We start from the raw sequence: 1508 nt of genomic DNA, 5'->3' as shown, positions 1-1508 counted from the left end.
AACAAGACTACCAAGAACAACTGAGTAATAAATCTGAAAGTGGGAGTCCTCCCTGGGACGCTCTTAGTAAATCATTTCCTTGGGAAGGACAAGTATCAGACAGAACGAAGAGCCCTGGCTGGCCTGCATTATCATCCAGGCAGTGCGCCTCTTCAACCCCTGTTCTTAGTAGGACACAGCCAGGGGTGGAAATGAACTTTTTGGCTCACCTGCCAATGGGACTGGCAGATGAAAAAATCCACTGGCCAAACATATTTTTTACCGGCCAAAATAATAACTTGCCTTTGTATGTCACGTAAACATTTGTTTCAGTACTTTTAAAGGAGATAATAAGGTATTCTGTCGAATACAAACTTAAAGACGACACCAGATTGAAATTTGAAGCAAAATAAATGTATTGCTATAAAATGTACTTAAGACATAACAGTAAATTGTTTTATAAACTTACAAGATGCTTATTAATTATTCAACTTAAATCTCATCACTGCTCACTCTTAATCATGCTTTATCATTAATTTATTTTATTTTATGCTCTGCTTTACGGGGAGATATTTTAACGGGGGGATACCGGGAGAGAACGGTAAAATACGGGAGAAGCTCGGGGGAAACGGGAGAAATGCAAATGCAAAATCTACCCGCATTTGGCGCTTGGCGGGTGAAAATTTCCACCCCTGGACACAGCCGCGGGCAGCTGCGAAAGGGAGAGTTAGTAACAAACCTCCCAAACAACTGAGTGTGCAACAGCAGAACAGATTTTCACCACTATTGCAAGACCCTGGATCTCCGTCTGATGACCTGGATAACATCCCATCCTGACACAGAAGGGTAAGGACTGAGAGTAAATCAGAAAGTAAAAGGCTGCAGGGAAAGTTAATGACTGGGCCTCAAACTCTGATTGTGGGTGACTGTGCTGTAAACGATATAAGAAGCATGTGCAGTAAGAACACCAAAATACTCTGCTTTCCAAAGAATACGGTGTCTGACTTGGCAGAAAGAACCCTGCATATCGTGGCTGAACATCTTACTGTGAAAAACATCATACTGCACATCGGGGCCAGTCTGAAGTGTTTTAAGAAGACTTTAATAATTTGTTGAACACGGTCAGCTCTTTGAATGCTGAGGTGTTTATCAGTGGGCCTATACCGCCAATCCAAAGAGGAGCTGAGAGATTCAGCAGATTGATGGCATTGAACATATGGCTTTCAATGGCATGTACTGTCCATTCAGTGCATTTCATTGAAGATTTTTACTTTCTGTGGGACCGCAGACATCATTTTAAGGCAGATGGACTTTGCCTTAACAAGTCAGGAGTAAAGTTGTTCAGCTCCAACCTGTTTTACTTTCTGCGTCACTCATCTGTTCCCTCTGCCAAGGACAAGAGACAAAAGGAATCTAAACAAGAAGAAGACCTAACACAACACGCCAGAAATCTTGAAGGAGAGCCACCTCAGCCCCCGCCGGAAGAGAGCTCTGATCACGGGAGGCATCTGAGCCAAGAGGAAGAGCCT

The sequence above is a fragment of the Micropterus dolomieu genome, linkage group LG10 (genome assembly GCF_021292245.1).
Source record: "Micropterus dolomieu isolate WLL.071019.BEF.003 ecotype Adirondacks linkage group LG10, ASM2129224v1, whole genome shotgun sequence".
Lineage (NCBI taxonomy): Eukaryota > Metazoa > Chordata > Actinopteri > Centrarchiformes > Centrarchidae > Micropterus > Micropterus dolomieu.
Note: the sequence above shows the minus strand (reverse complement) of the source record.